Source organism: Malus sylvestris, chromosome 13 (genome assembly GCF_916048215.2).
Source record: "Malus sylvestris chromosome 13, drMalSylv7.2, whole genome shotgun sequence".
Classification (NCBI taxonomy): domain Eukaryota; kingdom Viridiplantae; phylum Streptophyta; class Magnoliopsida; order Rosales; family Rosaceae; genus Malus; species Malus sylvestris.
In genome coordinates, this window is record NC_062272.1 from 35726225 (window position 1) to 35753218 (window position 26994).

A 26994-nucleotide genomic window follows, 5' to 3' on the forward strand; every position below is an offset into this window, starting at 1 on the left:
ATCTATAAATTGTTTAAAGACTTTAGTCACTTAAATAACAAGACATTAACTTAGTGAAGATTGAAACAAATAAGCTTGAAATGTTTTAAAGCTACTACACAATGTCTTCTTCCAATATAATCCACTTTTATACATTTTGGATGTATGAAATGATTTCTCATTAAAGTCATGAGAAATAGTGGGAGGTGTGAAAATGGATATAAACTTGAATGGGATTGGTTTATAGTTGTCTAAAGAATAATAGTACTTGACTATTATTAAGAGTTTGTAATTTTAATTGTTAAAAGGACTCAAGCTCTTCAAACGTTAAAATTCTATGTTGTGAGACATTTAAAGAATAGTCTTTGAATGTTGGTTTCGTCAACCTAACATAAAATGGTTATATGTTGGGAGTTGTCCATCATTCTCTTTTATGAGAACAAGCTAATAAACAATGCATATGGACAAGTTGATGAAACAAAAGGGAATAAATTTCAAAATGAGTCACAACATATGGTTTAACAATAAGACAATCCAAATTCAACATCTCATGTAACGATATTGCTCTATGTAGTTTTGATAAAGAATTATATCAACCACCTAGAAGGAATGGTTGAGTTTCTAGGAGCCATGCTTCACTAAAGACTTGGATAATTCTTATATGACTACATTAAAGGTCTTAGTATGACTAAAACTTGAAGTATGGTGTATGACACCATATAATTTAAATGGATTGACTTGATAAAGCAAGTCATACACATTTCATGGAATTACTTGAGAAGGAATTCTTTTGTGTATGATTCATTTAAGTTAGTGGGAGCAATATGCATTCAAATCAAGAAAATATAATTGTTATTTTTGAATGAATGCTAAGTTACAACAAGGCCAGTGGGAGTGATGTCATAATTTGAGCAACAAGATGTGAATAAAGTCTATTTGATAGACTTAATAAAACATAGATGTTACTCGAAAAATGACAATATATGACACAGTCAATTTTGAAGTATAGACTTGAAATTGGACTTATTGATATAGCAAGGCTATCTCAATAATGTTATATGGGAAATAAATCTCAAATGTTGTAGATTTAAGAAAGCATTTTCCTATGTGATAGGAAATCACTTTCATAACCCTTATAATGAATGTGTCATAAAATCACAAAAGGGACACATGTATGGACTTGTGAAGTAGATATCCAAAGGTGAAGATCCACATGGGTTGTCACTTTAAGATATTACTATGTCCCAGGATCAGAACCAAAGCAACTGATAGAGTATTATTGCCTTTAAGAAAGAAACATCAGAGTGGGACTCTGGAAGCGTGCATTCACTTAGGTTGTTAACCAAAGTGAAAAATAAGCCATTTTAACAAATGGAACTTCATAATGGATGAAGTACTAATCATATAAATGAATTGTAAGTATTGTACTACAATGGTCTCTAGCTTGGAGCAACGTTTGTATAAAGTATACAAACGAAATATATGTTGATATATAGTTTTAGAAACTGCTTCAAAAGAGTGTTTTGAATGGAAGGGGTTCTTTTAGAACCAATGATTGAATCCAAACCATAAGGTCGTTAGTAGGGTACTACGACGTAATGGGGCGATAGCTCAAGCCATGGAATCAAGGTCTCATCAAAGTATTCGAACACAATAAAGAGACATCATCAAATGTTTTGGAAACATTTGATAAGTAAATCCCTTTTAAATGAAAAGAGATTAATACATAACCAAGTTAACCTACGAGCATAAACTCTCTCGACAAGATGTATAAGATACACTAGTGATTGACTTTAGTGCAAGTGGGAGATTGTTGGAAATATGCCCTGAAAGTCAATCTTTGGAAGAAATCTTTCAGGACAAATAAATGAATGTATGGATGAATCTTATACATCAAAGGCAAAGACACGAATTAGGACTATCTCAATAAACGAAATATGTCCTTAATAGTGTATCCATGGACAATGGATCGATTGAAGAAGTAATCTAATGATGTTAGACTACAGAGACCTTCTTCACATAACCAGATGTCCAAAAGGTTCCTGGTCATTGGATTGTCGGAGGGATACTGACAATGCTTAGACCAGTACATACTATGTCTGCTTCAAATGGAAGGATGGAAAGTCTCATCCCATTCGTGTTGTGACACTAAGACAAGTATGTAGGTGCTCATTAGGGGAATGAGTTCACTGAACACAATCGAACGAGAGTACTTGCATGGAGGTCTACTCACATGTCAAGCAAGTAACTCTAATGGTTGGAATGATGTAAGTAATCCTTAGACCTGAGGCATCGTCGTTGTCTTGTGGTTAAGTACTTAATCTTTGATTATGTCAAAGTCTCCCCATTCGAGGGTGTCCACGGCATGATTGGGGTTAAGCCACTTAGTCATGAAGGCAAGTGTATGCGCAACAAGGAATCTCTAATCCTCGATAAGAGAGGAAGAATACTCTAAGATATGATTCGGGAATCTTCGGCCGAAGTATCGAGCGTATTAAAAGGAAAGCGTTCCTATACGACTCAAATGAATCATATATGAAGGAATAATCACATTAGGGGTTTGACATAATATCCATATCCTAATGATGTGATTGAGAGTATTGTATTAGAGAAGGATCGAATTACATTGTAATTCCAACTGAATAGGTTCTTCGATTAAACTTCTACATTAGCTTGGGTAGCTATGACATATGGTTAGATGTCAATCATAGCTTGTGAGTTCTTCTAGATGATTAAATGTAGCCACCAAAGAAGAATGGTGAATTGAAATGAAGTTTCAATTCAATAAGTGATTGAATTAATTGGATTGGTTCCGATCACCTCACTGCCTTGCTAATTAGAACCTAAAAGATTGTTCACCGGTACACTATTGTAGTGAGTAACTAATGGATGATGGAAATGATTAATTGGATTAATTAATTGTTGTGATTAATTTAGAAAGTCTAAAGAAATCATAAAAGCGATAAAGATCGTTTTGGGCTTAAAGAAACGTTCGGGTTTAATTGGGCCCATTGGGCCTAAACCCATTGGGCTTTTATTCAAGCATTGGATGACTTGAAATTGTAAAAGCCCAAAGCCCAAAAGAACAACAAAGAGGCCGGCCATATAGGTGTGGATTGGGTGAGATATTTAGTCAATTTGTTGGCTAGGTTTTCTTTGATATATAAGGGACTTTATATTGATATTTTCCTTAAGTTATTTTTTTGGTGTTTAGAACAACAAAAGAGAAAAGAATATCTCTCCAAAAACTATACAAAGGGCCGGCCACCAAAGAGAGTGTTTTAGCTAACAATCTTTCACTCTTTTGGTTATTCCTTCATCCTTCTCACTATATTTGTGGGTGAGGATCTTTAGAGGTTTCCTACTTTGGAAACTTGAAGAGAACCTAGGAGCACTCATTCTAACAAAGTGGAGGAGGCAAGGAGGGAAGCTAGCATCAAGGATTTCAAGGAGCAAAGAGCTTGGAGGTGGTCCATGCTTGGTCTAAAATCAAGATCAAGAGGTATAAGACTAACCTTCACTTTGTTCTTGATTCTATAAAATGTTTTGATGCATTATATATAAACCTATGAACCTTGAAGGGGATTTGCATGACTAGATCTTTGATATTATATGATAACATGCTTCCGTTGCTCATGTATATGAATTTTGAATTGTATATGCATGCTAGTCATTAAGAAATCCCACATGAATCTCACAGATTTCCCTTCACGGCCGACGACTCTATAAGTCAAAAATCTCGCAGTACACCCTAGGAGGGCTAAAGCTCACGAAGCTACCTAAAGCCGAGATCCACAGCTATAGTAGCTATGCGAACTCACCTGCCTCTTATGGAGATAACAAGTTTGGCCGCTGACTTTATAAGTTGGAAATCTTGCATTTCTTCCTTTCACAGGTAAAGCCCTAGAAGCCCCAAAGCCAAAACTGAAGCCCAAAGTGATCATATGAGTCAACTGCTCCATCGAAGTAGCCAACTCAACTGCCCGTCCTACGATAAAGTTTTGCAAGATGCCTCAAGCAGGCAAGGCTTTCGAAGCCCCGAGGCTGAAACTAAAACCTAAGTGACGACATGGGATCAACTGCTTCATTGAAGCAGCTCGCCCAGCCGCCCGTCCTACGGTAAAGTTTTGTAAAAGACATGGCGAAATGGAAGGATGAAGTAAAAACAAAGAAAGTTGTTTATTAAATTTCTAGCAAATTGATAAACCGGCTTAAAGGTCAACAAAGTTCAAGCAAAGCAGAATAAAATGAAAAAAGAAAAAACTCCTAAGTTTAAGCAAAAAGACTACTCCTTAACTTGCGTAACCACTGGTTCCTCGATCGCTACACCTTCAACAGTTGTGCCATTCCTAGTAGCTAAATCTTCGATCAGCTCATCCTCAGCCACCCCTACCTGGACTGCCTGACCTTCAGATACTCCACCAAAGGTAGCCTCAAATGAGAAATCAAGCAGATCAATTAGAGAAATGGAAAAAGTCTCGAAGTCCTTCTCGGAAAACTCATAATCCAACGGCCTGCCCTAAAGATGGTCTACATAGCCAAGCTTTTAGAAATCAGCCTAACAAGAAGCAAGCACCACTTCGTGACCAGCTTTCTCATCCTTCAACTCGCAGTACGCCTGATGTGAGCACCCTGCAGCTCATCCAGTTCTTTTTTTAGGTTCGCGCTAGCAGACAGCGCACCTTGCAAATCCATTTTCTTGGAATCAAGCCAACTAGCAATCTCCTTGAGATGAGACACTTCAGCATGCAAGAAGATTAACTCCTCATCCTTGGCAAAGCAAGCAGATCGTAGCTCCAAATTGACACACTCAGGGTTCTCGACCACCGGAGAAACACGACTAATTTCCTTTTTTGCAGCATCTAATATCTCTTGAGTCGCACTAAGCCTAGCATTCAAATGGGTGGCCTCCTCACGAGCGATCTCCAAATGCAAAGAAGTAGGGGAAGAGATATTAGACCCCTCCAAAACGATGAGTTCAAATTCAAGTTTCTCGATATTTTCAGCAGCCGAGCGAAACTGAGCCACCAAATCCACTTCTATCTCTTTAGCACACTTGACAGCATCCTGATCAACGCACATACACTCAGCTGCCAAGATCAAAGTCCTATGCATTGTAGCAATCAAGGAGGACCTCATTAAGTAGGCAGGACGTTTCGTAAAAGAGTCTAAGCAGACGATAACTTTCCCAACACTGTCAACAAACTTAGCGCATGTATCAACGTCTTCAAGCAAGTCAACCTTCAGGAGTGTACAAACCTCAAGAAACTCTCAAGCTTCAGACTCGGTGGATCTCTCACAACTGCCCATGCGAGCATATTTCCACTTCTCAGCAGACGAGTCAGTCACGACAAAAGGAGGAGTAGGCCCATGCGTCATTTTAGTAGTAAAATCCAGATTCCCGCTCTTCATAACAGCAAGCCTCTCAGAAGTTGATCTAGACTTAGCTCCTGACAGACGCTTCGATACAAACCCAGACATCGGAGGCACCACCGAACCCCTCTGCTGGGAAAGTCTTCCAACAATGGATGCAGTCACCTTTGGAGCATCAGGTTTCATAGGCTGAGGCTCAACAGTCTTCTTCATCCTAATGGGGGAAGTTAGATCAATAACAAGCTTCTCGATAGCTGATGAGCTCCCACGAGCAAGTGAGGAAGATCTTTTCTTTCCAAGCAAGTGAAGAAGATCTTTTCTTTCCACCTTCGTTGGTAGCAGACTCTACAGCAATGCTCGGGTGAGCCAACCCCTCGTCTTTTATCTGCTTCATCTCTGCCTTCAGAGGTAGGCCACCTTTCTTTGAACGAAGAGGGCTAAGTAGCCAACATCACTCACTGTACTCAGCAGAAATGCCCAAAGCGACGTGCACTTTCTTCATATCTGCCGAAGTCCTTGGAGTTGAGCCAAACTCTGAATCTACACAAAGTAAGAAGGACAATCAACAAATTGAAGTCATGGAGTAGCTCAATAAAAATACAAGCATGATAAGAATGAAGCAGTTCACTTACCACTAATAAAGGTAGTCGGGACGCGCAGCTCAGAAGAAGAATCAGATTCCCACTCTCCGCTCACCTCCAAGGTGTTTCTCGCCCACTCATGGTCACCTTTGCTAGAAGCATTGAATAGCCTATGGCGAGACCTCAGCTGCCCGACACATTCCTTGTGGCCAATCTCAACGAAGTACCAGACCTCATTAATGGTCAAGCCAAGATCAAAGAACTTGCTCAGGTTCGAGAACCCCACCATCGCACAAACTGCATTTAAGGAACACTGGGCATGCGCGCATTTCATAGAGCATATCACCTCTTGGAAAAGACGCGACATGGGAAAAGTAAATCCCAACACAAAGTAGTACAGACGAAATTTGATAACTCTCTTCTTAGCAGAGGTTCCCTAGACGCAAGGTTCATGGCCGCTATCATCTTTCACCCGCTTGACGTGCGCCCCAGATGGAATCACATGCTTGTATGCCTCAAGAAAATCCCAGAACAGCTCGTCGGGATTGTTCTTAACATGTGCAAGCTTGAAGTAACCCATCTTGCTAGAAGAACCACCTTGATGATACAAAGGTGGAGGATATTCATCATTTTTGTGGTCGGCGGAAGACATCTCAAAGTCTATGAGGACGAAGACAAATATTCAGAAAGCAGCTTGCAAAAAAAGAAAAAAAAAAGAAAAAAACATATGTGTGTGTATACGCGAGAAGCAGCGAGGCCTAAATACGCTAGGCACCTCGCGGCCCAAGACGACAAAGCCCAACATGGGGGGAGGCCCTCGCCTCCTTCCCTTTTCTCTTTCAGCGCCCCCGCGTGATAGGAACATATTTATACATATTTATGCGACTTAGTGAGCATGTTCTTGTGCATTTACGTTGTTTCTTGTTTTAGGTACTAGTTTATGACTCGGAGTTCTCATCCGATTCGTGAACACATCTTGGACTTTAATGACAATTTCGAGCGAGAATTGAGACAAAAAAGGAAGAATCCAGAACCTAGTGAATCAAGTTCAAATTTAGAAGCCGAAGTTGAGTTTGAAGAAGAGGAACCCACGGCAAGAGTGGGTGAAGTAGAGGAAGTCATGGTACAAGACAATCGTACAATCAAGGAGCTTTCGGCTTCGGGATTGGACAATGCCGCACCACTATGCATCTAATACCCCACGGCTGCTCAAGGCAAGACCGAGGAGTTCGAGTTAAAATCAAGCTTGCTATACCATATTCCAAAGTACCATGGATTGTCCATGGAGGATCCCAACAAGCACTTGAAATTCGAGGTGGTGTGTTCAAGCATGACTCCAATCAACGTCGATGGGAGCATATTGAAGATGAAAGCCTTTCCCTTTTCTCTATTGGAAAAGGTGAAAGATTGGTTGTATGAATTAGCTCCCGGAACTATCACATCTTGGGAGAGCATGAAACTGGCTTTCTTGGAGAAGTTTTTCCCAACTTCTCGAGTCATCCTCCTACGAAAGAGGATAAGTGGAATTCAGCATGATGAAGGTGAATCTTTTCCTACTTATTATGAACGTTTTAAATCTCTTGTTGCTTCTTGTCCATAGCATCAAATGAAGGAAGAGCTTCTTCTACAATACTTCTACAAGGGGCTTCTACGAGGAGCTTCTACTAATCGAATGCCAAATGCTAGATGCCTCAGTGGGATGAGCCTTGGTGGACAAGACCCACACGGCTGCAAAGACATTGATTGCAAATTGAGCGTTGAATGCTCAACAGTACGAAGGTGTTGGACAAAGGACCACCCTATGGTAACACCAAATGAATGAGGTAAGTGCTATCTCCGAACTTCAAATCAAATGGCTAACCTTACTACTCTTCTTTCTCAGGTTGTGGAAGGACCAAAAGTACAAAATGTAAGTTCTTGTGGCGTATGCTCCATGCAAGGACACCCTACGGATAAGTGTCCACAATTGATTGAGAACGGAGGGTGGGAGACCCTCAATGCCGTGGGTTTTGGGCAGCCATACCAACAACGAAGTGATCCCTTTTCTAATACATACAATCCAGGATGGAGGGATTATCCAAATTTCAAATGGATAGAACCCCAACAAGGCCAACAATAAATTACATTTACGCAACAACCCCCGGATTTCTATAAAAAATCGTTTGCACCCACACAACCTCAAGCACAACCTGCCCAAAACAAATCAGGTTCGTCCATTGATAATGATCAGATTTTTCAATTACTAACTTCTATGGTGCAGAGCATGCAAATTAAGGACAAGAAGATGGACGAGTTGGAGAAGCAAGTAGGGCAGATTGCGGAGTTTGTGGGCCAAATCCAAGAGCAAGGCAAGTTGCCTAGTTCAACCGTTGTCAACCCAAAAGGAGGATTCAAATCCGCCAAGGCAATCATGTTGCGAAGTGGGAAACAAGTGTGAACAGTCCCCCAACCATCTAAATCAGCCCCAAACGAGGTGGAAGAGTTGATAATTGAAGAGGAGGAGTAAAGCATTCCCACGGCAAGGGAGGAACTACTTATGTCGCAAGCCCCCATGGCTCCTAAACCATCAAACTCGGCCAACAAGGGTAAGGAAGTTCCAATTTTGGTTAATTCTAACATTGTTCCTCCAAATGTACCTTTTCCTCGTAGGTTTATGCAATCAAAGAAGGAGGAGGCTGAAAAGGATATTTTGGAAACATTTAGGAAAGTTCAAGTTAATATCCCCCTTTTTGATGCAATTAAGCAAGTCCCGAGGTATGACAAGTTTTTGAAAGAGCTTTGCACTACTAGGAAGATGATTTCGACCAAGGAGGTTGTAAAAGTAGATGAAAACGTCTCAGCCATCTTGCAACGCAAACTGCCCCCTAAATGCAAAGATCCGGGTAGTTTTACAATTCCTTGTGTCATTGGTAATACTAGGTTTGAATCTGCCATGTTAGACTTAGGTGCATCTATAAATGTCATTTATGCATCTATGAACCTAGGAGAGTTGAAAAATGATGGTGTGATTACACAATTGGCCGATAGATCTAATGCCTATCCAAAGGGAGTTTTGGAAGATGTTTTAGTGCAGGTTAATCATTTAATCTTCCCAGCGGATTTCTACATGCTTGAGATGGACGAGTCGGACCATGCCCCGTCATTGCCCATCCTCCTTGGAAGGCCATTCATGAAAACAGCCCGGACAAAGATTGATGTGTTTAATGGAACATTGACAATGGAATTTGATGGGGAAGTTATTAATTTCAATCTTTCTGATTCTATGAAGTATCCTAGTGAGAATCATTCATGTTTTGCTATTGATGTAATTGACTCTTTGGCACAGGACCATTTTGACAAATTGAAGGACGATGCACTTGAATTAGTCATTGCACGAGGAATAGACATGCAAAACGTTGAAGCAGCAACCATTGGAAACCACGGCATGCATAAAAGTTCCTTTGCCGTGCCCCCTAGTGAAGATATCATTGAGATGGTGGCTGCCCTTGAGTCGTTGCCACCACAATCTGGTAAGTTTTTAGACCCTATTTTAAGTTCAGTTTCGGCTAATAAGATGCTTCCCTCAGTTGTGCAGCCACCTATACTTGAACTTAAGCCATTGCCTAGTCATTTAAAGTACGTTTTCTTGGGAGAAGATGAAACGTTGTCCGTCATTATTTCATGCTCACTCACGACACAAGAAGAAGGTAAGTTAGTGAGGATGTTACAGGAGTACAAAACAACAATTGGGTGGACGTTGGCCAACATCAAAGGAATTAGCCCCACAACTTGCATGCATTGCATACTTTTGGAGGACGGGTCTAAAACATCTCGAGAGGCTCAACGCCGACTCAACCCTCCTATGATGGAAGTTGTGAACAAGGAAATCATCAAGCTTTTAGATTGTGGAGTAATCTATCCAATCTCGGATAGTAAGTGGGTTTCGCCCGTTCAATGCATTCCAAAGAAATCTGGAGTGACAATGGTAGCAAATGCAGAGAATGAACTTGTGCCTACTCGCATTCAAACTGGTTGGAGGGTGTGTATCGACTATAGGAAGCTAAACGCCACTACAATGAAGGATCACTTCCCCTTGCCATTCATTGATCAAATGCTTGAGAGGTTAGCTGGTTATACTCTTTATTGTTTTCTTGATGGTTATTCTGGTTATAATGAAATTGTCATAGCACCCGAGGACCAAGAAAAAACCACATTCACATGCCCTTTTGGTACATTTGCTTATCGTCGCATGCCTTTTGGTTTATGTAATGCACCTGCCACATTTCAAAGATGCATGATGAGCATATTTTCTGATTATGTTGAGAAAATAATTGAGGTTTTTATGGATGATTTTAGCGTCTTTGGTGATTTTTTTTATGGTTGCTTGCATAATCTTAGCTTGATCTTAAAACGTTGCGTTGAAACTAACCTTGTTCTTCATTGGGAAAAATGTCATTTCATGGTTAAACAAGGCATATTTTTAGGTCATATTATCTCTGAAAACGGTATTGAGGTTGACAAGTCAAAGATAGATCTTGTACGTCATTTACCCTCTCCTACTTCGGTTAGAGAGGTTCGTTCTTTCCTTGGCCATGCAGGTTTCTATCGTAGGTTCATCAAAGACTTCTCAAAGGTTGCCCAACCTCTTTGCCGACTCCTACAAAAAGATGTGGCGTTTGACTTTAATGGGGAATGCACGACATCATTCAACCAACTCAAGGAGTTGTTGACCACGGCACCAATCATTGTCCTACCAGATTGGAGCCTACCTTTTGAGCTTATGTGTGATGCGTCCGATTACGCTTTAGGAGCTATTTTAGGATAAATGAAGGACAAGAGGCCGCATGTCATCTAATATGCCTCACAGACGTTGAATGATGCCCAATTGAACTATTCCACTACGGAAAAAGAACTTCTTGCCGTTGTTTTTGCTTTAGATAAGTTTAGATCATATCTAATTGGTACTAAAGTAATTGTTTTCACTGACCATGCAGCTTTGAAGTACTTGCTCACTAAAAAGGAAGCCAAGCCACGACTAATTCGTTGGATGTTGCTACTTCAAGAGTTCGACATTGAGATTCGTGACAAGAAGGGAAGTGAAAACGTGGTGGCTGACCACCTAAGCCGAATGGTGCATAATGAGGAGTCCCTACCCATTGCTGAGACATTCCCCGATGAACAATTGTTGTCCATAAAGGTAAGTGAGCCTTGGTATGCCGATTTGGTAAATTTTTTGATGTCAAAACGAATTCCTAGCACTTTCACTAGGCACCAACGTGATAAGTTAAGGCATGATGCACGGTTTTATGTATGGGATGATCCCTATTTATGGAAATTTTGCCCTGATCAGATTGTACGTCGATGTGTGCATGATTCTGAATTTCATTCTATTCTAAGCTTTTGTCATACATATGCATGTGGTGGGCACTTTGGCATACAAAGAACAGCACTTAAGGTGTTACAATGTGGAATCTATTGGCCTAGTATTTTTAAGGATCCTAGAACTTTTTGCTTAACATGTGATAAATGCCAAAGAATGGGTAACATAGGTGCTAGGGATCAAATGCTGCAGGTTTCTATCCTTAATGTTGAAATTTTTGATGTTTGGGGTATTGATTTTATGGGTCCCTTCCCTTCCTCGTATGGTTTCATGTATATTTTGCTTGCGGTGGATTATGTGTCGAAGTGGGTGGAAGCAAAAGCCACCCAGACTAATGATTCTAAAGTGGTTGCAGATTTTATTAGAACTAACATATTTGCAAGGTTTGGCATGCCACGTGTGATCATTAGTGATGAAGGGTCTCACTTTTGCAACCGGACCATTGAGGCGTTATTGAGGAAATACAATGTCAACCATAAGGTTTCTACGCTTTACCATCCTCAAACAAATGGCCAAGCCGAGGTGTCTAACCGAGAGATCAAGCAAATCCTAGAGAAGACAGTTCGGCCTACAAGGAAGGATTGGAGCTTACGGTTAGATGATGCACTTTGGGCGTATCGTACGACGTATAAGACACCCATTGGAATGTCCCCATTTAGGCTCATCTATGGCAAGCCGTGCCATCTCCCCGTTGAATTGGAGCACAAAGCTCATTGGGCCGTCAAGAAGTTCAATATGGACCTAAATGTAGCGGGAAGTCATAGGAAGTTCCAATTAAATGAACTTGATGAGATAAGGCATGAGGCGTATGAGAATGCTAGCATTTACAAGGAGAAGACCAAAGCTTTACATGACAAAATGATCCGTGGCAAAACATTCTCCATAGGGCAGAAAGTGCTATTGTTCAATTCCCGTTTACGTTTGTTTCCCGGTAAGTTACGTTCTAAGTGGATTGGACCGTTTGTTATTACTAATGTTTTTGTTCATGGTGCAGTCCAAATCCAAAGCTTGAAAATGGGACAGGAATTCAAGGTGAATGGGCATCGGTTGAAGCCCTATTATGACACCTTTGTGGAGTATGCCGTGGGCTCCATTGGGGAGTGAATGTGTTCCTCGTCCGGCTGCACGACATTAAAGAAAGCGCTACTTGGGAGGCAACCCATGCATTCAACAAAGGAAAACCTAGGAATCACTCCAATTCCAGATTTGCGTTCCTAAACCCTTCTCTTTGTTGTTGTTTCATTTCTGCCATGTTTAGTGTGTTCGTGTTTGTTTGTTGGTTGGTTTGTTATTTGTGTTAGTTTATGCTTGAAACATTGAGGACAATGTTTGATTTAAGTGTTGGGGGGGGGGGGGTAACCAAAGTGTTTTGATGCAAATTTGTAGGATTCTATCACCCATAACTTCCAATGTTGTTCCTTGCTGTTTTTAAGCTATTTTGATGCATTTTAGTGTGTTTTACATAAAAATCCGAAAATCCCAGAAAAAATTTGAAAAATTGTTTTGAAAAAAAACTAAAAAGAGTTGTTTTGATTTGTTTTTGTGTATTTGTTTGTGTCTTAGGGTACCTTCCAACACAATGATGAGGATTCGGTTTTTAATTGCATGACTGTTAAAGAGAGTTATAAACATGGATGGAAGTTTGAGTTACTCTTTGGTTTATGCTTGGTTGTGGTTATAACTGATGAATTCACATGTAATCATAAAGGAAAAATTAGTTTTTGTAACAAGCTTGAAGGAAGGAACTCAAACTAACGCTACAACCTTGTGAGACTTGAGCCTAAACATTTATTTGGAGAGTTAATAATCTGTGCATTGTTGTTTTCTTAAGTTGTTGCATGATCTCATTATTCTTTGCTTGGTTGCTACTTAGAAGGCGTTTCATCATTTAGTTTCAAATGCTAGAACTCATGCCCAATTCATTCAAAGCATGCTATTGATTTGCATAACACATATTCAAGATGAAGTTCTGTAGTGACCACCACCAAAGCCAAACTGCCGTGAACCCTAATTCATTATATGTTTAAGTTTAACCCCGTTGAGCCTTGTGTAGCCTATGTTATTTGTTAACCCACAATATCCTCACCTAGCCTATATTAGGACCATCCATACCCTTGCTCTTGAAGCATAGTAAGGCATGACTCAGAATGAATTCCTTTTGATCAATGTATTGCAGGAAACAAGTGTGGGGGAAGGGATGTGTGTGTGCCAAAGTATTAAATGTGGCACGGGTAGAAAAGAAAAAAGAAAAAAAAAAGAGAAAAAATTCTTGGAAAATAGAACAAAGAAAAGAAAAGTTGTGAAAAGTATGGAAAAGAGTGAAAAAGATGTGAAAACAAGCTGTAAAGTGTGGTTGTTGAAGAAAGGGTCCAAAACGCTTGAATTTAGCCCTAAGTGTTGTATGCCTCTTCCCTTTGTGTTTAAAAGTTGATTTTCTGCATTCTAAAGTGAATTCTAAGTTTCAATTTCATTACTTTGCTTGCTATTGCTTTAAGAACATTTGTTATCCCTATCCTTTCTTTGTTAGCCATTACCCTTAGCCCCGTTACAACCTTTGACTTCTATCTTGAGTGTTATGTGTTTCAATTTGTGGAGTTTGAAGTTGGTATGAGCATATGGTGTCACTAGTTCTCGCATCTAAGTAGTAGCATTCCATTCATGAGATCATATCTAAATGCTTACTAACTCCAGAAATTGCTTTCTTTGTTATAGATATATGTGAGCGTTCATTTTTATGACTACATCAATCTTCTCACATATAACTAGTATAGGGTGTGTAGTTAGAAAATCTGAGTGAAAATTGAGTGCATATTTTGTAAGGAATTGAGCAAATTCTCTAAGGCATGTTACTACATTCAAAACATTGTTTTAATTGGTTAAATGTGAACTAGTAAGTGGTGACTATGATTAAGTATGTGCTTAAGTGTGAAGATGACTAAAATCTGTGGGGATGATGATTTTTAACTTGTCATGTGCATTGGAAATCCCTGAGGAAAACATTGGAAGGTTTAGGTTTTGGTTGTTTGTTTTGTTTCGTTTTCTTTTTTTTTTCTTTTGTTTATTTGTTTTGCTCGAGGACTAGCAAATGCTAAGTGTGGGGGAATTTGATAGGAGCATATTTCTGCGACTTAGTGAGCTTGTTCTTGTGCATTTACATTGTGTTTTCTTAGTTAAAGTAGTCTTTTAAGCTGTTTTCATGTGTTTTCAGGTTTTAAGGGCAAAGCATGCAAAGTCGTGCATTTTGGAGCCTTTTGGAGCAAAATTGAGCTTGGAATGGATATTAAATGCTTGGAACGAAAGGAATGGACGAGATCGAAGGAGTCCTAATTGAAGAAGGATTCCTAATAAACAGAGGAGACCTAGTTAAAGATGGATTCCTAGTCAAAGATGGATTCCTAAAAGAATGAGGATTCCTACTCAAACAAGGTTTCCTACTTGAAGTAGGAAAGTTAAGCCTAAAGTTTCCTATTTTGGGTTGATCTTTCCTAAACCTAGATGGCCTTAAGTTCCAGCTATTTTGAAGGTTTCCTAAGCACTTTTGGACACAAAGAAAGATTCTAGAATATTTTTCCATAGGTGCCGCACCAATTTCAGCAAGGAGACCTATTTTCCTTGCCTTGCAAGGCTTTCTAGAAGCCTTATCCTTTCCTCCTTATCCTTGCCGCACCTTTTTGGGCTCTTTCCTTGGGGATTCTGATGTTTAAGCCTTTTTCCTTGTGGATTTGGATTTTACAAGTCCATATCTGATTTCCCTAGGGTTTTATGTGCCTATATATACTCTTATTCAACCCTTGGCCGAATCACCACCTCCCATATACATAAATCATGCCAGAAATTCATCCTTGCTCTCTGCCCCAGCTTTCATCACCATTCTTCCATAATTCCTTCCAGAAACCACCCCTTGCCGCACCACCCATCCATCCTAAACACCACCATACTATCCCCCATCCATTATACACCATTCATAACCCCAAAACCTGTCCCCAAACTTTGTGCCGCAGCAAGGAAGAAGGAGAAGTTCGTGGATGCACCTGTTGTCCAAGTTGGAGCGTCTAGGTGTTCTCTTTCTTTGGATTTCAATGTCTAAATTTATTTATCTTTGCTTTGTGTGTATGAGGAACTAAACCCCCCTTGGCTAGGGGGGGATTCGAAACCATGTTTTATGCTTGCTATATGATTTGATTACTTCTAATTGTGTTTCATAAGTTGTGAATTCAATTTGCTTATCTATATGAATTAAAACTGATTTGTGTGTGTTGGTTGAGAGTGCACGCTTAATTTTCATCCATAAATCTAATGCTAGGATATAAGGGAGTTTCACCTAATCGTTATGAACTTATATTTGCAAGTAGTACAGGTTGTTGATCACAATCGTGTTAAGTAAATTCTTGGCATAAGTTTCATGCAATTCATAGTAACAAGTGCCTCGTCAATGCTTATGATTTTCATAAAACTTAATGATTCTTGCTTGTATCTCTATTATGCAATTCATGTAGGGAACTTGTGGGGAATGCTTTGGGTTGTTGTATGCAATCATCCAATTCAATAACTTTAGGAAAATCTGAGGGTTAATTAGTGCAATTCACGGTTAATCTGGGGCATTGAGGATTCATAGTTTATTGAAAAGCAATTGGAAATCGTTTTGTATGCACGTGTGACATGTGTGGAGAAGAACCCCTTAGCTAGCTTTCCATCCATTCACTTTAATCAAATTCGTTTTAAAATCTGTTTTAGTTTACAAAGTTTTGTTTTGTTTTCAATTTTCGTCAAAACCAATTCCCCCTTTATTTTGAAGTGTAGATTAGTTAGAAATCAATTTGGTTTGTGTTTTTAAGTGTCTTGAGTCAAGTTATAACCTATTTTCGTCCAAATTTGTGTTTGGTGTTCAAAACTGCCCAGATTGTGTTTTTAAGGCAGTTTTGAGTGTTTATGTGCTGTTTTGAGTTTTTTAGTTTGTTTTAGTGTTTTAGAGTTTAGTTTTGCATTTTTTGAGTCTAGTTTAGTGTTTTAAACTTTGTTTTTTACGTTTTGAATCAGTTTTCAAGTGATTTAACAATCCCTCCTAATCCCCAGCCTAGAACGATCCCTACTTACATTCTTCACTACAATTGATAAAAAGAGGGTTTAATTTGTGTGCTTATATACATCGCACCACCGCGCACTCCAAGTAGGCCTTAAGGCCTCTCGGCCAGTCCCCTTTGTTCCCTCTCGCTTGCAATTGCAGGCCTGCACCTGCTCCGCCTAACTCGGCCCCTGCCAAGCAAATTCAAAAGGGTTAGAGCATCACGGCTTGCCCAGCCGAGCACCCTTGCGCACCTACAGCACTGTGGCCTCCTTGCCGCACACCACACATCACACACCACCTCGGCTCCCGCCGTGCCAATTTTCAAGCCCCTAAGGCTCCCAAAAAAATTCAAGAAGAAAGAAATTCAAGTTTTTCTTACCTTGGCGCGGCACGAAGAAGAAGAAAGACAACGAGAAACGACTTTTGGCAAGGGCAAGAAAAGAAGAGCGCTAGGGGAGGGGGAAGAAAAAAATATCCTCTGGCTTCTCTTTCTTCTTGGAATAATTATTGTTCTCCAAATTTATTTAATCCCCTGCTTATGGCAGAATTAAATAGGTATTGGTGGCAATTATTTTCCTTTTCCTTTAAGAAGTCTATCTCCAAATCAAGGAAGAAGATCAAGTTCAAATTGGGAAACAACTCTACAAGCCCAAGCAGCTTGGGATTTCTACACCTACTGCCCTTTCCATGCTAGCAGCACAGTAGGTGTGGGGGCATTTGTGGAGCCAAAAATAATCCCAAAAATTCTAGAGGTGACACGTGGACTTTTGTTCAAGGAGGACAAAATTGCCCTCAATAAATGGACAGGTTTCTCAGATTCTCCCACGCATAGCTCACACCCCAGGATGTCTCAGCAATTGAACACAATTGCCTACAGCTCACCTGCCCATGGCAAGGAATTAAAGATAAGGATTAATTACCCAAATCCTATCTTTAATACATTCCTAATTGATTGACTCCAATCAAGTAAGTAATCCTAATTTAAATCAATTAAGGATTATTACCCTATTATCTCAAGATATTATCTCCTATTAAATATCTTGGGAATATTTAGAGAATATTTCTCCATTAAAACCATAAATGGCCGGCCCTAGCCCTATAAATACCTCATATTCTACCAATTTTTCAGGGCTTTTGACAACCATAAAAAGCATCAAAACACTTTACTCTCTCAAAGAAACTAACTTATGCATCGGAGATCCGTTGACCTAATCCCCCCCCCACCTCGTGGGTGCATGAGGCTTAGGTCTCTGATCAAAGGTGTTAATTGTTTTGCAGGTGCATTTTCGTCAAACTAAAGACGGCGGAAATTTGCATCCACCATGAGTTCGTATTGTCAATTTCCATCCAAACTAGAAAATACAATTTAGAAAATATGAAGAAGTTGCAGTAAGAAAAAAAAAAAGAAAGAAAAACCAATTGATTATAGAATATTTCCATTGCAGCTCCTACACCCCTTCCTCCCTCTTGTAGAAAAAATAATATATGGCTGAATTATATTCTCATTAATATGTGATTACATTCCTTGAGTTATGAAAAAAAAACAAAAAACCAATTGATTATAGAATATTTCCACTGCAGCTCCAACACCCCCTTCCTCCCTCTTGTAGAAAAATAATATATGGCTGAATTATATTTTCATTGATATGTGAAAGTGTATGTATACAATTACATTCCTTAAGTAGCAAGAATTCCTCCTACAAGTTAGGAGTACAATCACAATTTAAGTCTAACTACTTTCCTATTTGTCTAACACTCCCCCTCAAGTTGGAGAGTGAATGTCAAGAACGCCCAACTTGCGTAACATAGTCGAAAATTTCTCCTTTCCAAAAGGCATCGTAAATAAGTCCACCAACTAGTGTGTTGTACCAACATACTTGGTAGTTATAGTGCCAACAACAATCTTATCACGTATAAAATGACAATCCATCTCAATATGGCGAGTACGCTCATGAAAAAACAGGGTTGGCAACTATATGCAATGCTGCTTGATTATCACAAAATAGATCAGACGGACCAGTTAAGGGAATGTTCAAATCCTTCAATAGAAAGCACAGCCAAATTATCTCACAACAAGAACCTGACATAGCTCTATATTCTGCGTCAGTAGAAGAAAGTGAAACAGTTTTCTGTTGCTTTGTCCTCCATGAAATCAAAGAATTTCCCAAGAAAACACAGTAGCCAGTAGTTGAGCGACGAGTAATAGGACCACCCGCCTAATCAGAATCACAAAAAGCAGTCAACTTGATTTGATTGTCAGAATGGAATAGTAAGCCTTGACTTAGAGTAGACTTCAAATAATGAACAACTTGAATTGCAGCATTCATATGATGAGTACACGGCTCATGCATAAATCGACTTAGAACATGTACAGGGTAGGTGATATCCGGCCGAGTTATAGTGAGATAAATTAACCATCCTACTAGATACTGATACTTTTTAGGATCCTTGAGAAGTTCCCCTTTATCATATAATTTTGTATTGTCTATAGGAAAACCAATGGGTCGTGCTCTTAGGAAGCCATAATCCTTGAGAATCTCTAATGCATATTTACGCTGAGAAATATAAATGTCACGTTTGGACTGGAAACCTTGATACCCAGAAAGTACTTTAAATCACCAAGATCCTTAATCCGAAAGTGATCATGGAGAAAAAGTTTCAGTGAATCAATTGTTGGAAATGTGCCCTAAAACCAATCATATGATGATAGTTTACGGACATTTCACATGTTAAACTAATCTAGTTTAATATCAAGGGCAAAGATTATTGTTTTAAGCCGTCTCATTAAATGTTATATGCTTAAACGATAAGTCCAAGGAATATGTAATTAGGAGAATCTAATTTAAACAAGTTAGATTTATGAGACCATTCTCTTTTGTATACATATCCTAAACATTCCTGATCATAGGATTGCCAATTGGGCATTGACAGTCCGTTAAGATCAGTATGTGTTGTGTCTTCTCTCAGGGAGAGTGATTGGTCTCGAGTCATTGGTGTGACTGACACCAAGACAAGTACGTAGGTGCTCAATAAGGAATGAGTTCACTGAACACAATCAACGAAGAGTTCTCATACTCATGTCACATGAGAACTCATGGTTGGGATAATGCAAAGTAGTCCTTTGACCTGAGGCATCATAGTTGTCTTGTGGTTAGCTCCTTGATCTTTGATTATGTCAAAGTCACTCCATTCGCGGGTGTCCATGGTATAGTTGGGGTTAAGCCACTTAACCATGGAGGCAAGTGAATGCGCAACAAGGGATCTCTAACCTTTAAACCGTTTGAGGGAGAATGCTCTATGATATGATTAAGAATCTCTGGCCAGAGTATGAATGAGATTTAGGAAGTCGTTCCAAATCACATTCAAAGTAATCATATAAGTAAATGAATCACATTGCATAGTAGACATGAATAAACTATCAAACCCAACAATGTGGTCAAGAGTATTGTATTAGAGAAAGACCGTATTGCATTGTAATCCTAAACTGAATAGGTTCTCCACCTCTTCTGATTAGCTTGGGTAACCATGACATACTACTAGGTGTCACTCATGGTTTGTGGAAGCCCTAAACGTGAATAAGCACTAAAGGGAGAATTGAAAGTAAGTTTCAATTCACAATCGATTTGAAAGAGTTCTAATCGCCCACTGCCTCGTTAAAAAGAACCTAATGGATCGTACACCGTGTAAGGTAGAGATTGAAAAAACAACGGAGATAAGTAAGGATAATTAAATAGTTTAATTATTTATTTATGGCTAGAATTAATTAATATGTTAATTAATCAAACGAATAAGTTCGTTATAGACCTAGGGTTAGTTTTGGGCCGCAAGGCCCAATGGGATTTGAATGTCAAGCCCATTAACTCAAGTTGTATGACAACTTGAATAAACAAAGGGCTTGAAAGCCAAATAAACCCTTAAGGCCGGCCATTTAGAGGAGGGTAGTGAACTTGCTTTAATTACAAGTTTGCCACTCCAATGAAGGAAGGTATAAATATGACTTTATAGCCAAAATTCATTTAGGGTTTTCTTTTGGGGAAAGGATGAGAACACAAGCTCTCCTTTCTCTCTAAAGAGGCCGGCCACCCTAGAGGAACATAGCTAGCAATCTTACTTCCTTTAGGTCACTCATTTCTTCATCAATCTTTCCTTGGTGTGGAGACTTAGAGGTTCTCAACTTTGAGAACTTGGAGAAACCAATTCTTCCATCCAAATCCATGGAGCTAAGAAGCAAGGAATGAAGGCCCTATCTCTTGGGTGATTATCCTTTGCTTATGCAAAGAGGAATCAACAAAGGTATAATTTCTCAACTCACTTTGTTTTGAGTTGAGTCTTGGTTCACCTAACTACTAGGCTTTGAATTTAATGGGTAATGTTTTGTTTTGAGTGCATGCAAGCATGATTCCGCCTTTAATTTTTTAATTGCATGCTATAGATGTTGCTCAAATGAACATGTTTTTCACAAAATTTCCTTCAAGTGGTATCAGAGCCTAGGTCTAGTAGTTGGTGAATCCTTTTGGGTTTTGTAGTTCATAGTTTTTTATTTGAATGTTGTAATTGTTACAAGCTTTATTCTTGCTTCTTTGAATGTAAATTTTGTTAGAAAATTTGCCATCTCAAATGTTGTAGATGTAGTTCATATGAGCATGAATTTTAGAGCTAAAAATTTGGTGCCATGTTTTTGGGGAAATTCGGCCAAATCCAAAGGGTGGATTTTTGGGTTCTTGTTTGACTTGTTAAAAGTGTTTTAAGGTGACTTTTGGAACCCCTAAGTACCCTAGGATGTTAACCCCATTTTGAGTAGTGAAAATTTGAGTTTTATTGAGTGAAAATGTTCATGGAACTCTTATGGGTTTTCATGGGTGTTCTTCATTGTTCTTGAGGTTCTTACCAAGAACAAAAAGGTTTGTTGTTTTGATTCAAAGTTTTAGTTAATTTCATAAAGTCTTTGTTTTGTATTGGTTGGTGTGACTTATCTATCAACAAGTCATTTAATCAATTATAAGGTGATTGAATTGTTGATAAAAGTGTTTGAATTATGTACATAATTGATTTTCTTCTTACACACATGTTCCCACCAACCAATTTCCACTTGCATGGCTTTATGACTTTGTTGAAAAAAATTTCAAAATTTTGAGGCTTCACTACTCCAAAACCGGCCACCCTACAAGTGGGGTGTTTTTGGGGCTTTTATGCAATTACATAAAGTTTTTGATACTTTTGTGTATTTGCAGTTTGACCCAAAAGTTTACGTATTTACGTAAAGGCCCAAAATCACTAAAGGACAAATTGTTTTGTTCCTTTAATGAAGTTTTTGAATTTATTGAAATTTTTGGGTTCTAGTTGTAATTACATGAAGTAATGGACTTTTGTGTTTTTACAAAATGAGCTCAAAAGTTTAAGTTTTGCAACATAGCCCAAAAAGTTGAGGTTATTGCATTTTGGCCCAAATTAGGTTGAGAACAAAATTGTTTTGTCTCTTTAAATGAGAATTGGATTTTCATTTCATTTAACTCCATTTAAATCAATTCTATGGATACAAAAACCAAATGACAATGTTGACACACCCCGTCCCGAAGGAGGGCATGCTGGCCGTCACGTGAGAGTGACGTAACCATTTACATAGTTCAGAAGCTTTAAAAAAAAAATTTCCAATTACTAAGATGACACACCCGAGGGTGAGTCCTACTTTTGTGAATTCTGTCAGAACACCGTTGGATTCCTCGTGGCCACCAAAGCTCTGCTAACTTGAACCTGGAGGGGCGCAAAACAAAATTGAGTGGGTCAGTAAAACAAAGTTTTTCGAAAACTTTTCATTTAAAATATTTCTAACCCCTCACCGTAAAACCTGTATACTTTCCCAGAAAATAGCATATATATAAACATATATATAAGCAAAACTCTCAAATCTCAAACCTTTAACACTTTTCAGAAAAATATATATATAACCATATGAAATCTCAAAACTTGAATCCCAAATCTTTAACATTTTTCAAGAAAAACATGCCATGCCATAAATCAAAATATAAATCAGGTGAAATAAGGAATCAATCGGAGACCCTGCAGTTGGTCCTATACGATCAATTCAACAGCTCAAAATCCCACTATGCCGGAGTCACCACCGTGACCTGTACGGCCCTACTCTGCACATCACTCGGAACTACGTAAGGTAGTCTATACGATGAAAGGTGTAAAAATACGCTCTAGTGCTTCTCTCATCAATCATCAGCGCGCATAACTAAGATCACCCACTAGTCGCAATCACGCCTAGTGATCTATACGACTAGCATGTCGGAACCCTCACATGGTCTGTACGACATCCACCTACTTGGATCCAAGGCGAGCGTGCGGTGTGGTGAATAAAATAAGCACTAACACCTAGGGTGCAGGTTATGAGCTTGAAACATCTTATCAACAATCAATTAAATGAATAATGAACTCACCTGACTTACCTGTGCCTCCACAGCACCATGCAACATGTATGCATCATATATCAATCATATAACTCATATGAAATTCACATTTTCCAAATAATTCTATGCATGGCATTTTCAAAACATAATTTCGTATAAATTCATCTTCTGGGAAAAATTTATAGTATAAAGGTAATACGAAAACAAAACTGCCCACTCACCTGGAGTTCGCTCAACAACTCCCTAGCACCACACATCAAGGCGTCATGAAGATTAGCGCCTAGAACAATAATCAAACCCAACCTCAGAAATCCTGCCGATAGAATACATAACTTATATAAGACACGTCACTACGTAGTTCAATCCGGATGATCTGCAATTTAGATTTCAAATCCGAAACTTCCAGAGGTCCACAATATACCTCTAGGACAACATCCTAAAATTTCGTTACCATCCAACGGTCGGATCTCCGTCAATTTCCAAAACTAAGTGACGGTTAACATTCTATTTTATGAACTTACAATTCTAATTCCGGAATATCCGTAAATCGGATTCCCAATCCGTAAGTTCCTATAATCCTCAAATATTACGTATTACAACGTATCAAAGTTTGATGACGATCCAACGGTCGGATCGTCAATTCACATTTTCACCTAACCCCGAATCGTAACCAACTTAGGTTCAATTATTCAATTTACGTCCATCAATTATCAAAACAGAACCTAGAACCTTAATCACAAGCTAATAATGACATTGGCGGCCATTGGCCACGCGCCGCCGCGCGGGCTGCCGCGGGTGGCGGTTGGCCGCCCCCGGCTCGCCGGAAAATTCAACTATTTCCAAAAATTACCAAAATTTGCAGATTTGAAGATCTCAATGAGTAGAACAACTTTCATACCTGAGACCAAGGCCAATTTGGCCTGGAAGTGCTTCAATTTCACCAAAACCGTGAAGAACCCTAGAATTTGGGTGTTTCCAATTCGACCTTCAAACTTGTTCCAACGCCTCAATTACCTCTTGGGCTTTGTTCTAGGTCCTAAAGGAATGCTAAAGGTGTTAGTAATTGAAAGAAAACATTTCAAAATTTGGAGAATTTAAACAAAAGGGTCGCGGCACCCGTAGGGGTGTTCTTCGCGAAATCACAACGAAATTCAATGATTCTTGGGGTGAAACGTAAAGAGGGAAGGCCTAGATGATGATTAGGAGTGGTACCTTGACTCAATTCGTCGGAAATTTGGACGGAAATGGCGAAAACCCGCCGATTTGGAAGCTTGGGTCGCGCGGGTCAAGGGTGACCCATTCCTCCTGTTCCCCCGCGCACCACTCTCCCTCCTTTCCCTCCTTTCCGTCCCCTGATTGGTCAGCTTCTTCCTCTCCCTTCTTCTGGTTTGCTCTCACCTTCTTCTTCTCCGATTGGGCATTTCTGCCCAGTCTCTTCTTCTTTTCTGTTTTCTGTTTCTTCTTCTCATACACATACACACACCAAAAACCTTTCCCTCATCCCAGCCATCCATTTCATTCATCAATAAATCTGGGCCGTCCAATTTCATAAAAGAATTTCTATATTTTACTAAAATTATAATTCCTTAAAATTCCAAATTTCAAACGTTAATAACTTCTTCGATATAACTCCAAATCACGAACCGTCTGCGCCCACACGTCCGTAACGACGAGTACTACGAGGATATGTCGAGAAAACAAATCTTAGATGGCATGACACAACGATTAACCTCGAATGATGTGCGTGCCTCGAAGGGCATTTTTGTAAAATCCTTTATTAAAACTTTAAAAATTCTTAAAATTAGGGACGGGCTGTCACAAATGTTGCATTCAAAGATTAATTAGTTAAAGCGTTAATTAATTAAAGGGTGATTATGAACCTAAGCCTACGATAATTGAGCTATGTGAAAGGCCGTCTCAAATTTGTTTGAACCATGGGAATGTGTAGATTAGATTTTGGTTGTAATTTGATATGATCAAATTGAAGGAATTATTTTGTAAAACATGTTCATTTGAGCAACATCATATAGCATGCAATTAACAATTAAAGGCGGAATCATGCTTACATGCACTCAAAAACAAAACATTTACCCATGAAATTCAAAGCCTAGTAGATTGGTGAACCAATAATCAACTCAAAAACAAAGTGAGTTGAAATTAATACCTTTGTAGATTCCTCTTTGCATAAGCAAAGGCTAATCACCCAAAGAGATAAGGGCCTTCATTCCTTGCTTCTTAGATCCATGGATTTGGATGGAAGAATAGGTTCTCCAAGTTCCCAAAATTGAGAACCTCTAATTCTCGACACCAAGGTTCGATTGTAGAAGAAATGAGTGACCTTGGAGTAGTAGGATTGCTAGATGTACCCTCCAAGGTGATGGCCTCTTTAGAGAGAAATGGAGAGACAATTCTCACCAATTTCCCCCAAAATAAACCCTTTTTACACTTTTTGAATATTTAGTTATAAAGTCATTTATATAGTCACTTCTTTAAGTGACCTAAACAACCAAAACCCTAATTCATTTCATCATGGCTGGCCATTTAGGGGATTTTTGGGCTTTTGGGCTTTAATGAATCTTTATTCATTAAATTGTCATACAACTTAAGTTAATGGGCTTGACGTTCGAAGCCCATTGGGCCTTAAGGTCCAAAACTATCCCGAAGTCTTTAACGAACTAATTCGTTTGATTAATTAACATATTAATTAATCCTTGCCATAAATAAATAATTAAACCATTTAATCATTCTTACTCATTTCCGTTTAATCTCCAATCTCCACCTTTCACGGTGTGCGATCCATTAGGTTCCTTTTAGCGAGGCAGTGGGCGATTAAAACCATTTTACATCGATTGTGAATTGAAACTATTTTCAATTCTCCCTTTAGTGATTATACACGTCTAGGGCTTCCACAAACCATGAGTGACACCTAGCAGCATATCATGGTTACCCAAGCTAATCAGAAGAGGTTTAGAGAACCTATTCAGTTCGAGATTACAAATGCAATACGGTCCTTCTCTAATCTAATACTCTTGACCACATTGTTTGGTTTGATAGTTTATTTTCTCATGTCTACTATCCAATGTGTGTCTTGTGCTTATATGATTACCTTGAATGTGATTAGGAACGCATTCCCAAATCTCATTCATACTCTGGCCAGAGATTCAAATCATATCAGAGAGTATTCTCCTTCAAACGGTTTGAAGGTTAGAGATCCCTTGTTGCGCATTCACTTGTCTCCATAGCTAAGCGGCTTGACCCCAACGATGCCGTGGACACCCTCCTGGTGGGATGACTTTGACATAATCAAAGATCAAGGTCTTAACCACAAGACAACTATGATGCCTCAGGTCAAAGGACTACTTTGCATTATCCCAACCATGAGTTCTCATGTGACATGGAATATGAGAACTCTTCGTTGATCGCGTTCAGTGAACTCATTCTTTATTGAGCACCTACCGTACTTGTCTTGATGTCACACACACCAATGATTCGAGACTAATCACTCTCCCTGAGAGAAGACATAGTACGTACTGATCTTAACGGACTGTCAACGCCCAATTGGCAATCCTATGATCAGGAACGTTTAGGATGTGTCTACGAAAGAATGGTCTCATGAATCTAACTTCATTAGATTACATTCTCCCAATCACAAATTCCTTGGACTTTATTGTTTAAGCATATAACATTTATATGAGACGGCTCAAACAATAATTTATGCCCTTTATATGTTAAACTAGATTAGTTTAACATGTGAAATGTCCGTAAAGTATCATCACATGATTGGCTTTAGGGCACATTTCCAACAATCTCCCACTTGCACTAGAGCCAATCAGCTTGATCATCAATGATGATATCTCTTCTGTAGTCATTTCATAAATGGCTGAATAGTAGGCCTAGGCAGTGGATATCTATATGTGTTATCCACAGAAGCAACCTTGAGAATAACGACGTCACCATTATACATGATTCTCAATCATGTGGTTCAGTCTCTCATTTGTGTTCGGATCTTGATGAGACCTTGATTCCCAGGCTTGAGCTATCGCCCCATTAGTGTCATACACTTTCTGGTTGGAACCGAATAGAGAGTTCATAAATGAACTTTCCCATCCAAACAACATTGTTGTAAACTTCTATATGGCAATATATTTTGCATTCATAATGGAACACACTAAAGTCATTACTTTAATGTTTCCATCCAAATATCTCTTTAGTCATAATAAAGAGATA

At 39.0% G+C, this 26994-nt stretch overlaps 1 long non-coding RNA gene across 2 annotated transcripts; it reads right to left on the reverse strand.

Annotated features, from left to right (window-relative positions):
- Positions 1 to 21822: 21822 nt before the first annotated feature.
- On the reverse strand, positions 21823 to 24432 carry LOC126594811 (uncharacterized). Of its 2 annotated transcripts, none has more exons than XR_007613434.1 (4): positions 23980 to 24432; positions 23666 to 23803; positions 22989 to 23080; positions 21823 to 22108 (listed from the first exon to the last, which is right to left on the reverse strand). It is a non-coding gene; the product is annotated as an uncharacterized LOC126594811 (long non-coding RNA). The 2 variants fall into 2 exon arrangements; XR_007613433.1 differs by having other exon boundaries at positions 22989 to 23047; positions 23980 to 24426.
- Between the last annotated feature and the right edge of the window lie 2562 nt (positions 24433 to 26994).